The following is a 14,718-nucleotide window of genomic DNA, read 5'->3' as shown; positions in this document are numbered from 1 at the left end:
AATTTTATTTCTTCGTAGAGGTAGATGGACAGTATGCCTTTATTGTATTTGTTTATTTTTATGTGGTGCCAAGGATGGAACCCAGTGCCTCACACATGTCAGACAAGCACTCTGCCACTGAGCTATAGTCCCAGCCCATATTTGGAGACTTTTAAATAAATTAAACTGCAGAGAAAATAAAGAATGTGGTAACCACATAATCCACAGGCAATTGTCTACCCTATGTATCATTTTCTATGTATGGGCACATTTGGTCTTTGAAAAATTCAAATTAGGAAGATAAAATTAGTTGATGCATCCATAATGTGACTTTGTAATATGCTTGATCATATCCTTGATATTTTTAAAAACTAGATATTTTCACTTAAACATATTTCCACTGGGCACTATGGTGGTCTTCTGAAATGAGTCTCAGAACCATCTGGTTGGGGGCAAAGTGGAGATACTTATCCTTTGACTCCCATCCTCCATTGGTTGAGAGTTGCCTCATGGAACTTTGACTTCCCCACACCCCTGGGTTGCACAGGTATGATTGCAAAGTGGGCTCTCCCGGTGTCTCTGTAGCAGAGATGCCTAGAGGCAGGAAGCTGCTGAGGAGCGGGGCATCCACAGGAACAAGGGTGGACCTTCCACTTCTGCGGTGTCTGGAGTCGTTGCTGAGGCTGAGAGAATATGTTTGATAGACATTCCTTTGTGTGTTGAACACAAGGTATTTGATACAAGGTACATTAAAGTTTTGATTTAAAAAACAAAGATCTGAGAGTTTCAAGATGGCGGCCTAGAGGGCAGCTGCATTTCATGTTGCTCCAGGATGCAGGATTCAAAAGAGGAGATAGTGAGAGACTTGGGACCAACTCAAAGCCGCCGGGTGAGTCTCTCCCGTTGGGGAGGCGTCCCGGATGGGGCGGTAGCCCCGGAAAGCAGGGAATTTGTGAAGTGGAGTTGCCCCGCGAGACGCCCCTCCCCCCACAGGAGCGTAAACATGGACAATTGGGATCATCGTGGAGGAGGCGGCTCAGCACAGCGCTTGGACTCGGAACAACCACTGGGGCTCCGGGCGGCTGCCTGAGGAGGAGCTGTGTGGCGAGCTGTTTAGACCCAGAACGACCGCTTCTGAACACCGGGGGGTTGCCCGGAGGAAGAGGAGGAGCGCGGCGGGTCGCTTGGTTTAGGAGTGACTGCATCAGAGCCACAGGCGGTTGCCAGAGGAGGAGCTGCGTGGCGAGCTGTTTGAACTCAGAATGACCGCTCCAGAACACCGGTGGCCTGCCTGGAGGAGGAGCGCGGCGGGTCACTTGGTCTAGGAGTGACTGCATCAGAGCCACAGGCAGTTGCCAGAGGAGGAGGCGAGTGGTGAGTTGATTGCACTCAAAGCGACCGCTCCTGAACACCGGTGGCCTGCCTGGAGGAGGAACGTGGTGGGTCACTTGGTCTCGGAGCCACCGCTCCTGAACACCCGTGGGACTACCCCAAGGAGGAGGAGGAGGAACATGGCGGGTCACTTGGACTTGGAGTGACTGCCTAGGGCTACGGGCGGTTAGTGAGTTGCTTGGACTCCTAGTGACTGCGTCGGAAACCCGGCCGCTGTCCGGAGGAGGAGGTGTGTGGCGGGTCTCTGGGTATCGGAGCTATTGTACAGGGCTCCAGGTGGCAGCTCAGAGGAGGGGCCGCATAGCCAGGCGATTAGGTGCAGAGCAGGGTCCCAGGAGCTAGGTGGCTTCTTGCTGGAAGAGCCGCACAGAGACACGCCTAGGGGTGGAGCGAAGTTTCCAGGACTGCGGGCAGATTCTCTGGGAGAGGCAGCCTAAGGAGACTCACCTGCGAAGGGTGAGGCTCCCAGGCCCAGGAGGTAGGTCCAGGCCCCTGGGAACGTTGCAGAGGAAGACAGCCCAGCCCAGGCGGTAGTTGTAGATTGAGGGGAACCTCTAGGAGGGGAACTGATCAGCAAGATGTCCCCACCAAGTGAGTCTTCCCTGCCGGGTCAGGTTTTCCCACAGGGACGGTAAAACCAGAGACACAGGCACAAACAGGATTTGCCTCAGCCCGCAGCCTAGTTCCCCGTTGGATGACCATTGGTCAACAAGTGGAGGCACCTCTGCCCACTAGCAGGGAACATACGCCACCTGAGGGTCACCACCCCTAGAGAGGCAGCTTCTTCGTGGAGCTCCGCATTATCAACTTCCTCCAAGACTTCAGGCTACTGAAGGATAAGAGGGGATATACTAGCAATCTTCAGGGACATTATAAGTCGATAGAGGAAATCTACAATATCTTAATGACCCACTGATTCCTGAACAATATGAGAAAACAAGGGAAGAAAATGCCCCAAACAAATCTATATGTTACATCAATAAAATCCAACGACAGCATGGCAGAAGAAATGACAGAAAGGGAGTTCAGAATGTACATAATTAAAATGATTAGGGAAGCAAACGATGAGATGAAAGAGCAAATGCAGGCATTGAATGAGGAGATGAAAGAGCAAATGCAGGCATTGAATGATAGCACCAATCGACAGTTAAAAGAGCAAATACAGGAAGCAAAAGATCATTTCAATAAAGAGTTAGAGATATTGAAAAAAAACCAAACAGAAATCCTTGAAATGAAGGAAACAATAAACCAAATTAAGAACTCCATAGAAAGCATAACCAATAGGATAGAACACCTGGAAGACAGAACTTCAGATATTGAAGACAAAATATTTAACCTCGAAAGCAAAGTTGAACAAACAGAGAAGATGGTAAGAAATCATGAACAGAATCTGCAAGAACTATGGATATCATGAAAAGGCCAAATTGAGAATTATTGGGATTGAGGAAGGGATAGAGAAACAAACCAAAGGAATGAATAATCTATTCAATGAAATAATATCAGAAAATTTCCCAAATCTGAAGAATGAAATGGAAAATCAAGTCCAAGAGGCTTATAGGACTCCAAATACACAAAATTACAACAGACCCACACCAAGGCACATTATAATGAAAATGCCGAACATACAAAATAAAGACAGAATTTTAAAGGCTGTGAGAGAAAAGAACCAAATTACATTCAGGGGGAAACCAATACGGATATCAGCAGATTTTTCAATCCAGACCCTAAAAGCTAGAAGGGCCTGGAACAACATTTTTCAAGCTCTGAAAGAAAATGGATGCCAAACAAGAATCTTATACCCAGCAAAACTTACCTTCAAATTTGACGATGAAATAAAATCATTCCATGATAAACAAAAGCTAAAAGAATTTACAAAAAGAAAGCCAGCATTACAGAACATTCTCAGCAAAATATTTCATGAGGAAGAGATGAAAAACAAAGAAGCATATCAGCAAAGGGAGGAATTACCCTAAAGGAACTGTCAAATAAAAGAGGAACCAAGATGTGTCAAAAAATAAATAAATAAATAAATAAAATTTTAAATATGAACCAAATGACCGGGAATACAAATCATATCTCAATAATAACCCTGAATGTTAATGGCCTGAATTCATCAATCAAAAGACATAGACTGGCAGATTGGATTAAAAAGAAAGATCCAACAATATGTTGCCTGCAAGAGACTCACCTCATAGAAAGAGATACCCATAGACTAAAGGTGAAAGGATGGGGAAAAACATACCATGCACATGGACTCAGCAAAAAAGCTGGAGTATCCATCCTCATTTCAGATAATGTGGACTTCAAGCCAATGTTAGTCAGAAGGGATAAAGAAGGACATTTCATACTGCTTAAGGGAAGCATAAATCAGCAAGATATAACAATCATAAACATCTATGCCCCAAACAGTGGCTCATCCATGTATGTTAAACAAATCCTTCTCAATTTTAGAAACCAAATAGACCATAACACAATAATACTAGGTAATTTTAACACGCCTCTCTCACCACTGGACAGATCTTCCAAACAAAAATTGAACAAAGAAACCATAGATCTCAATAACACAATCAATAATTTAGACTTAACAGACATTTATAGAATATACCATCCAACCAAGAGCGAATACACTTTCTTCTCAGCAGCACATGGATCCTTCTCTAAAATAGACCATATATTATGCCACAAAGCTAATGTCAGCAAATACAAGAAGATAGAGACACGACCTTGTATTCTATCAGATCATAATGGATTGAAGTTAGAAATAAATGAAAGACTAAAAAACAGAAACTACTCCAACACATGGAGATTCAACAATATGCTTTTATATGATGAATGGATAACCGAAGATATTAAGAAGGAAATTAAAAATTTCTTAGAGGTAAACGAGAACAAAGAAACATCATATCAAAATCTCTGGGACACTATGAAAGCAGTACTTAGAGGAAGATTTATTTCATGGAGCGCATTTAATAAAAGAAGTAAAACTCAAAAAATAAACGACCTAACACTATAGCTCAAAGCCCTAGAAAAAGAAGAACAGACCAACACCAAAAGTAGTAGAAGACAGGAAATAGTTAAACTCAGAGCTGAAATCAACGAAATTGAAACAAAAGAAACAATACAAAAAATTGACAAAATAAATAGTTGGTTCTTCGAAAAAATAAACAAAATTGATAAACCTTTAGCCACACGAACAAAGAGAAGACGAGAGAAAACCCAAATCACTAAAATTCGGAATGAACAAGGAAATATCACAACAGACACGACTGAAATACAAAACATAATTAGAAGCTATTTTGAAAATCTATACTCCAACAAAATAGAAAATTTTGAAGACATCAACAGGTTTCTAGAGACATATGAATTGCCTAAACTGAACGAGGAGGACATACACAATTTAAATAGACCAATTTCAAGTAATGAAATAGAAGAAGTCATCAAAAGCCTACCAACAAAGAAAAGTCCAGGACCAGATGGGTTCTCAGCCGAGTTCTACAAAACCTTTAAAGAAAAGCTCATTCCAATACTTCTCAAAGTATTCCATAAAATAGAAGAGGAGGGAACCCTCCCAAACTCATTCTATGAAGCCAATATTACCCTGATACCTAAACCAGATAGAGACACATCGAGGAAAGAAAATTTCAGACCAATATCCTTAATGAACATCGACGCAAAAATTCTCAACAAAATTTTAGCAAATCGCATACAAAAACATATTAAAAAGATAGTGCACCATGATCAAGTGGGTTTCATCCCAGGGATGCAAGGTTGGTTCAACATCAGGAAATCAATAAATGTCATTCACCATATCAACAGACTGAAAGTCAAGAATCACATGATTATTTCGATAGATGCAGAAAAAGCATTTGATAAAATACAGCACCCCTTCATGCTCAAAATACTAGAAAAAATAGGGATAGTGGGAACATTCCTTAACATTGTAAAGGCCATCTACACTAAGCCCATGGCTAATATCATTCTAAATGGTGAAAAACTGAAAGCATTCCCTCTAAAAACTGGAACAAGGCAGGGATGCCCTCTTTCACCACTTCTATTCAATATCGTCCTTGAAACTCTAGCCAGAGCAATTAGACAGACCAAAGAAATTAAAGGGATACGAATAGGAAAAGAAGAACTCAAACTATCCCTATTTGCTGATGATATGATTGTATACTTAGAGGAACCAGGAAATTCCACCAGAAAACTTTTAGATCTCATAAGTGAATTCAGTAAAGTAGCGGGATATAAGATCAATGCACATAAATCTAAGGCATTTTTATACATAAGCGATGAATCTTCAGAAAGAGAAATCAGGAAAACTACCCCATTCACAATAGCTTCAAAAAAAATAAAATACTTGGGAATCAATCTCACAAAAGAGGTGAAAGACCTCTATAATGAGAACTACAGAACACTAAAGAAAGAAATTAAAGAAAACCTTAGAAGATGGAAAGATCTCCCATGTTCTTGGATAGGAAGAATTAATATTGTCAAAATGGCCATACTACCAAAAGTGCTATACAGATTCAATGCAATTCCAATTAAAATCCCAATGATGTACCTTACAGAAATAGAGCAAGCAATTATGAATTCATCTGGAAGAATAAAAAACCCAGAATAGCTAAAGCAATCCTTGGCAGAAAGAGTGAAGCAGGGGGTATCGCAATACCAGATCTTCAACTCTACTACAAAGCAATAGTAACAAAAACGGCATGGTATTGGTACCAAAACAGAAAGGTGGATTAATGGTACAGAATAGAGGACACGGACACAAACCCAAATAAATACAATTTTCTCATACTAGACAAAGGGGCCAAAAATATGCAATGGAGAAAAGATAGCCTCTTCAACAAATGGTGCTGGGAGAATTGGAAATCCATATGCAACAGAATGAAACTAAACCCATATCTCTCACCATGCACGAAACTAAACTCAAAATGGATTAAGGATCTCGGAATCAGAGCAGAGACCTTGCATCTTATAGAAGAAAAAGTAGGTCCAGAGCTTCAACATGTTGGCTTAGGACCAGACTTCCTCAACAGGACTCCAATAGCACAAGAAATAAAAGCAAGAATCAATAACTGGGATAGATTCAAACTAAAAAGCTTTCTCTCAGCAAAGGAAACTATCAGCAATGCGAAGAAAGAGCCTACAGAGTGGGAGAAAATCTTTGCCAATCATACTTCAGATAGAGCGCTAATCTCCAGAATCTATAAAGAACTCAAAAACTCTACACCAAGAATGCAAGTAATCCAATTGACAAATGGGCTAAGGAAATGAATAGACACTTCACAGAAGAAGATCTACAAGCAATCAACAAACATATGGAAAAATGTTCAACATCTCTAGTAATAAGAGAAATGCAAATCAAAACCACCCTAAGATTCCATCTCACCCCAATTAGAATGGCAATTATCAAGAATACAAGCAACAACAGGTGTTGGCGAGGATGTGGGGAGAAAGGTACACTCATACATTGCTGGTGGGGCTGCAAATTAGTGCAGCCACTCTGGAAAGCAGTGTGGAGACTCCTTAGAAAACTTGGAATGGAACCACCATTTGACCCAGCTATCCCACTCCTTGGCCTATACCCAAAGGACTTAAAATCAGCATATTGCAGAGATACAGCCACATCAATGTTCATAGCTGCTCAGTTCACAATAGCCAGATTGTGGAACCAACCTAGATGTCCTTCAATTGATGAATGGATAAAGAAACTGTGGTATATATATACAATGGAATATTACTCAGCCATAAAGAATGATAAATTATGGCATTTGCAGGCAAATGGGTGAAACTGGAGAATATCATGCTAAGTGAGATAAGCCAATCTCAAAAAACCAATGGATGAATGATATTGCTAATAAGTGGATGATGACACATAATGGGGGGTGGGAGGGGTTAGTGTTAGGGTTAGAGTTAGGGTTAGGGAGGGGGGCAAGAATGGAGGAAGGAAGGACTGTATAGAGGGAAAAGAGGGGTGAGAGGGGTGGGGGGAAGGGGAAAAAAATAAAAGAATGAATCAAACAACATTACCCTATGTAAATTTATGATTACACAAATGGTATGCCTTTACGCCATGTACAAACAGAGAAACAACATGTATCCCATTTGTTTACAATAATAAAAAAAAGATCTTGGGTGATGCTGTCTGCTCTCAACATGTGAAGCAAAATTCTTTATTTTGACTCAGCAAACATATCCCTCCCCTGAATATGTAGTCTCTTCTCAAAAGTCTTTTTGCCTTTGTATCAGTTCTATGTTTTTGAGTACTTCTTGACTATAGAAAATTATAAAAAAAAAAAAATCCAATACTTTCTCATTAATTGCTGTAGGCAAAATGTTTGTGTTTGCTCACATTCATATGTTGAAATTATAACCCCAATGTGATAGTATTAGACAGTTGGACTTTGGTAGGTGATTTGGTCATGAGGGTAGAGCCCTCACAAATGGAAATAATGTCCTTATAAAAGGGACCCTGGAGAGCTCCTGCCATGTAGGATACAGCAAAATGAGGGCCACCTATAAGCCAGAAAGCAGGCCCTCACCAGAAATCGAATCTAGGGCCCCAAATTGATACTAGTCTTTTGGTCAAGAGTTCTAAAGTTTCATTTTTAAGCTTGGATTATCTTTGTCTATTAATAGTTGTAAAGCCTTGTTGATTCATAAGTGTTTTTGTGACTCACATTACTTCAAATCAGAGAAGATAGTGAAACTTCAAAATGGAATTCTAAAAAAGATAAACTGGTCAGGGTTTGTACAGAAACTGGACTGGAATGGCCAGGTACCCATCCCTTAGCCCTTATAGCATGGCATCTACTGCAAAAAGAAGACCAAGATTCTTCCCACATGATCCATCTGGGAAGGGTGTATGCTATTTCAAGTTACTCCCATGGCCATTCCTTGGCAGAGCATTTGTAGGTCAGATAATGTTGTGTCTGTCATTTCAAAGTACTAATGATGTGCAAAAAAGCATTCTATTCTAGGTACAACCTACCAACTGACCTCTATAGACAGAGCAATGGGAAAAACTGTTGACCAAGATCCTGTGTTTATCAAAGGAATACATCACTGGAACTGCATTGGAAGGAACCTTATCAAGCCTTGCCAAAAATGGCTGACAGGTTGTATTAGTTAGTGCTCTCCAGAGAATAGAATCCATAGATTCGTTATGGGAATCAGCTCATTCAATCATGGAGGCTGAGAAATCCCATGATCTGCCATCTACAAGTTAGAGACCTGGGAGAACAGGTGATATAATTCAGTCTGAATCTGAAGACCTGAGAACCAGGGGAGCTGATGGTGTAATTCCCACCCTGAGGTCAAAGGCCTAAGGACCAGGGAGAAAAAAAATTCGGGAAATGGGGGTTAATGTAAGTCCCTAAGTCTAAAGGCCTGAGAACCAGGAGCTTCCACATCCAAAGACAGGAGAAGATGGATGTCCCAGCTTAAGGAGAGAGGAAGAGTTTGCCTCTGATGTCCGCCTGTAATGGTAAGGACTGGTCTCCTTTACTCATCTACTGAGTCAAGTGTTAATCTTTCCTAGAAACATTCTCACAGACACACTCAGAAATAATGCTTTTCCAGCTCTCATCTTGGCCAATCACATTGACACATGAAGTTAATCACCACAGTCTTGCCCACATATTCTCACTGAGAGAGTTTACACCACCCACTACAGCTTGTTATGAATCTTTTTCTCCTAAACACAGGGATCAATAACTTGCTTCTCACTTGAGGTCCAGAGAGGGTATGGAGAATTGTTTGACAGGATCTTTACTAAAGTTGAATATTATGTACACCGTGACCCTGTTTATATAGCAAGTTCTGCATCCCTAGATTCAACCAACAGCAGATTGAAAATATTCAGAAAAAAAAATTTCATCTGTACTGTACATGCATGGACTTTTTTTCTTGTCATTATCCCCTAGACAATACAGTGTAACTATTGTTTACATAGCACTCCCATTGAATTAGGTATTATAAGTAAACTAGGATTGATTTAAAGGACGAAAGAGGATGTGAATAGATTTTATACCCATATTACATCATTTCATACAAGGGATGTGAGCATCTGCATATGTTGGTGTGGTGGTGGGGGACTAATCTGCCACAGATACCTAGGGACACCTGTATAAACAACATGTCTTCAGCAATCCCACTCCTAGGTATACACCAGACAAAAACGAGTGATGTGTACAACAATATGTACACAAGTGTACAATATATACATGTTCATTATATATACAACATTATTCCTAAAGGCCAAAGTTTAGAAAGAACAAAAGGCCCATCACAGTAGAATGGATAAATAAACTTTCACATATTCACAGTGGAATATAATAAAGCAATGAAAATTAATAAAATGCAGCTATATGCAACGTCTCACAAGTGTAACTTTTAGCAAATGAACCAAAACACAAGAATAAATTCCATACAACTCCATTTATATAAAGTTCTAAATCAGGCAAAATTAATCTCTAATTAATTGAAAGCTTAATTAATTGAAAGCTAGAATAGTGTTTACTCTTCTAAGGCCTTGGGGGTAGGGGATCCCAGGAGATTCTGGATCACTGGTGATGTTCTGTTTCTTTTTCAGGGTGATGGTCACACAGGTGTGAACATTTTCTGAAAATCCCTCAACATGTATGATTTGGGCACTTTTCTGTATATAGGCCATGCTTTAATAAAATATCTTTAAATAATATTAAAATATTTAAAATTTTTTAAAAATAGTGAAGTATTTTTTAAATAATGCAGAATCTCAGGGTGACTCCAGATCTGCCTCTTTGGGGCTGGTACCTTGAAGAAATATGCTCTTCTAAATCTTATTTTTCTCATTCACAGAATGGAGACAATTTATTTATTCAGTATAGATTTCCTAAGTTCCTACTACATGCCAGGCACTGTTCTGAGTGCTTGGGATACATCAATGAAGTAGCATACACACATCCTTGACTTTGTGAAGCTCAGATTCCAGAGTCTGGGAGAGACATGTATAGCATTGAAGGTAAAAATTGCCATAGTGTCAAGAAAACTTAGAGGGCAGGGTGGGTCAGAAGTGTGGTAGGGGCATTACAAAATAGGGTGAGAAATATATGTATAATGTTTTAGATCGCAAAGTGCTAAGGAAGAGCAGGAAAGAAGGACAGTGTGCTGGATTGGAGTAATTCAATCGTACACAGATATGGAATGTCTTTGAATAAAGACCTGAAATAAGCTTTGTAAGTTAGACAGATATCTAGGGGAAGTGCCAGGCAGCAGGAACACAAAACAAAGGCCTTGAGGCAAATGTGTGCCTGCATAGTTGAGAATTATAAGGAGGTCAGCATAGCTGGAGCAGAGTGAGCAATTTGGAGAGCAGAAAATGAGCTCAGAATATTTATGGAGTGCCAAATTGGATGTGGCCTTTTTAAGGCATTGTAAAGACTTTGGCTTTTAGCCATTCAAGGATTTGAGCAAAGAAATTGCATTTTGTGCCTTGAGTTTATGGGGCTACTCTGGTGGGCAAAAACAGAAGCAGGGAGCCCAGTTGCCTCGGTTGGGGTTCTGTGAAGGAAACAGAAGCCCTCTAGGCACCTCAGACAGAAAGGGATTTAATACAGGGAATTGGAATCTTACAAAATGTTCGGAAGGGCTAGAGTTAAAGTCAGACATCACCACAGGCATTGGACTTCAAGGTCACACAGTTGTAACTAAAAGCTATAAATTGAAGTTCTCTGAAGAAGCCACAGTTATATTGAAGATCCTGCAGACTGACCTTGGTTGACAAGAATATTGTGGTTCTGGAGAGATGGAATATTACAGATCAAAAGCCAAAGTTATCTTGGGCTATTTGTAGTTCCTGTTAATAATCATTTACTACCCATCTCTGTATCTGACCTTATATCATTATGACTACTAGAAAAACACTTGGAATATATCACTGACCTCTACCCTCCATCAACTCTAAGGCTAAGAATGTGATTACATCTGAATTCTACAGAAAAGATTTCTTCCACTCTGCTGTAGCCCTCCTACTTAAAGAGCCCCAATATATTCATGAGTTTCTTTGTTCTGATTTTAAAAGTTCACATAACTGAGACAATCAGGGACCACAACAGGGGACAAGAAGCAGGATAAACTCTCAGGTCTTAATTCATAATCTGTTACTTGCTAAAAACCTTCCCTACTCTCCAACTTTTTCATTTTTCTTTTTTGCAGTACTGGAAATTGAACCCAGGGATGCTTTACCCCTGTATCCCCATCCCTTTTTGAGACAGTTTTGCTAAATTGTTGAGAGTCTCAATAAATTGCTGAGTCTGACCTTGAATTTGAGATCCTTCTTTTCAGCATCCCAAGTTGGTAGGATTACAGGCCTGTACCACCATGCCCTATATTACCCAACTCTTTGAACAGTGTGTGGATTACAGAATGTGCCTTTCTCCACTCTCTCTCTCTCTCTTTTTTAAAATTTTGGTACTTTGTATTGAACTCAGGGGTGCCCTACCACTGAGATATATCCCCAGCTCTTTTTATTTTTTATTTTGAGACAGGATCTCCCTAAGGTGCCCAGGCTTGCCTTTATAATTTGTGATCCTCCTGCCTTAGCTTCCCAAGTCCTGGAATTATAGACATGTGCCACTATGCCTGATTTGCATTTTTGAATTGAACAGAAGTCATACAAAATTTCTCACTAATGTGGAAATAATTGCTCATGTTGCAATACTGCTTATATATTAGTTACATAGATGTCAGGCTTAAAGGATGCATCAAAAACCTTATTGGCCAGGGGTGGTGACAGTACCTATAATATCAGCAACTCAGGAACCTGAGGTAGGATTGCAAGCTCGAGGTCAACCTCAGCAATTTAGTGAGATCCTGTCTCAAAAAATCCTGGATTCACTCCCTAGTATCAAAAAACAAAAACCCTTCTCACCTGGATATTAAAAAAAAACAATGTAAGAAAAATGGAAGAACAAGAGGCACACAGACCCTTATGCAGATTAAGTGATAAAAGAAAAATTCTGAGGTTAACCACAAAGGCCAGAGAATGGAAAGGGGTAGAAATAAGAAAAAGTAGGTAATCAGTTAACAGCTCCTGACAAAGAACTAAAAAGACTGTTGAAAGCTTAAATCCCTTCATGACTGACCACCAGGGTCACCAAACCCTGTTGACTTATAAACCCTCCAGATGATTAATCCCAACCACTTCAGAAGCGGGTGCTTCTACTTATGGACAGCCTTCCTGTCCCAAAACCTTATCTTGCCCTTCTATAGCCAATGAGGGTCAATGTAAACTACTTAAGCTTTCCTTCCTCAGAGTTTATATGAAGATAAACTCTAGGTCCAGTGGACTTGTTTCCTATTGCTGCATAGTCCTGTTACCAGTGGTTTTAGGAACTTGTCCCAGGACTGGGTCTTTTTTTTTTTTTCTGTTTAGCATCTATATAGTCTCAATAAACCCCTATAAGAGTCCCTCAATTCTCAAGAGTTTTGATTTGACAAAAGCTAGAAGACATTGCTTAAATAGCAACAACTTGATAAGGTTGAGCAGTCCATGTTAAAGCTGAAGTAATAGGTCATCGTTGCCTCATTTGGTGTTTCAGTCGCAATTGGCATAGAAAAAAAAAGGAATGTTAAAAAATGGTATTGTTTTTCATTGGTAAATTTCCGTTTATATATTATTCTAATTTTCTATTTTTAAAAAATTGATTTGCAGACATCTTTATATGTAATAAATCTCACAAAGATCCTTTCCTGGTCTACTTTTACATTTTGTTTTTTGGCATCTTTTGTTATTCCAAAGTTTATGTGTTCGATTTTGACTTTCTTTACTCACAGTGTAAGAGGAGAAGTTTTGACCTACAGAAGAATTCCCCTGGGACTTACCAAAACTCAAACTTTTTTTTATCACAACTGTTTTTTCCTGCTAAAGTTGATGAAGAATCATGAACTTTTAATGACCCTTGCAGGACAGATGATAATTAGACACTCCTTCCTGAATAAAAACAATAGGATTTCTTTTAGCCAATGAAGTGCAGATCCATGAGCTCTATCTTATCTGGAAGGCCAGCTGTCACTGCTTACTTAGCATAACCCCTCCTAGCTCTTCAAAACCCCTGTTGTTTAGGTTATATTTCTTTCTTACGTCTACTTTTTTCTTTGACAATGAATTATATAAGTTCCCAGAGCCTCAACTGTATAAATAGGAAAGAGTGGAGCTTACCTCTTGAGGTTATTGTAAACATTAAATGAATAAATATGTAAAATGCTTTGAATAAGTAAGTGCCTGGTAACTCAATAAGTACCTAACAAATTTTGGCTATTCATCTTGTTATTACTATATCAAATTTATTTGTGTTTCTCTTTATGGTTTTTGTTTTTGGATCTTAAGAAATACTTCCCCAACCATTGGGTTTTATTATAAATTTTCCTCCTTGCTTCTCTTTCCAGGTGCCTTGGGAAGCCCTTCTTCAAGTTGAAGATGGCTGTGTGACTTACTTTGATCAGTGAGATATAAAAGTGAACAGTTCCTCATCATGCTGGGCCAGGTAAATTGGGCCCTTTCTGATTGGTTACTGTGAATCTCCTAGATTTTGGAAAACTGGCCCTATTCGAAGTTCACTTTGATTACAAGGCACCTAGCAAGAGTGACTCCATTCTGGCTTGGTCTGGTCTGTTGGGAACTATTGCAGCAGGTTAGTCCAAAACAATGGCCTTCTACGCAGTGTAGGGATCCAATCCGATTTCTTATTTTTATGTAGACAACCTGTTGTTCTAACTCCATTCATACCCCCATGATTTGTGAGGCCACCCCTGCCATATACCTTGTGTCTGTGTTTGCATGGGTATTTACTTAACTCTTTATTCTCTCCAATGATCATTTTTTCTTTTATTGCATCTTATACTATTTGGTGTTACTTACCACGCCTTTGTAGTTTATCTCAGTTGCTGGTAGGCAAGGGCAGTGTAGTCTTTCAGTCATGGAGAATGGGGAATGAGGAGTGAGAGAAGCTCTGTGCATCTTGGCTAAACCCACCCTTGGCGAGTACAGAACCTTGACTTCCCAGCTCCAGCTACACCTCAGATCAGGCCTGTCCATTTTCTCAGAGATGATCAGGGTGGGCAAGAGTCAAGGAATAGACTTGAGAACAACTATTAAAATTAATTGACAGAGCTTGGTAACTGCTTGTATTTTTGGTGGAGTAGTGTAGAGAGAGGAATTTATCTAGGACAGCCCTCGTATTTATGGCTCTGTCAATCAGTCTGGCAATCATATCTATAAAAAATGTGCAATATGAATTTTCTCAGCTATAAAAATTCTGGCATCAAATTGAATGCCTTTTGAGAGTTTCTTGAACAAAT

This window comes from Sciurus carolinensis, chromosome 11 (genome assembly GCF_902686445.1).
Source record: "Sciurus carolinensis chromosome 11, mSciCar1.2, whole genome shotgun sequence".
Classification (NCBI taxonomy): domain Eukaryota; kingdom Metazoa; phylum Chordata; class Mammalia; order Rodentia; family Sciuridae; genus Sciurus; species Sciurus carolinensis.
The sequence above is the reverse complement of the archived record's forward strand: the minus strand, read 5'-3'. Positions refer to the sequence as shown.